At 61.1% G+C, this 208-nt stretch overlaps 1 protein-coding gene across 1 annotated transcript in view; it reads right to left on the bottom strand.

The window, feature by feature from the left end:
* The window catches only part of LOC102770701 (protein C19orf12), a 13,770-nt gene that overhangs the window by 12,662 nt on the left and 900 nt on the right, over positions 1 to 208 (bottom strand). The gene's annotated exons all lie outside the window — the stretch shown is intronic.

Genomic DNA, 208 nt, shown 5'->3' with positions numbered 1-208 from the left:
ACCTGACCTCACCCTCCTCCCTCCACGGCCTCCGAGGGTCCCTGAGCTGTTCCCTGGGACCTTCCTCCCTCCCTCCCTGCACTGAAGGGGGACAGCGCTGAGCACTGGGAGAGGGCTGTGGGCACCTTCAGTGAGGATTAAGGGAGATAACACATGTGATGCGCATCCTGCTGGGAGCTGTGCCTGTGAGCTGTGAGCTGTGGTTTAT

This window comes from Myotis davidii, unplaced genomic scaffold, assembly GCF_000327345.1.
Source record: "Myotis davidii unplaced genomic scaffold, ASM32734v1 scaffold1745, whole genome shotgun sequence".
Lineage (NCBI taxonomy): Eukaryota > Metazoa > Chordata > Mammalia > Chiroptera > Vespertilionidae > Myotis > Myotis davidii.
Note: the sequence above shows the minus strand (reverse complement) of the source record. Positions and strands in the feature narration are given on the sequence as shown.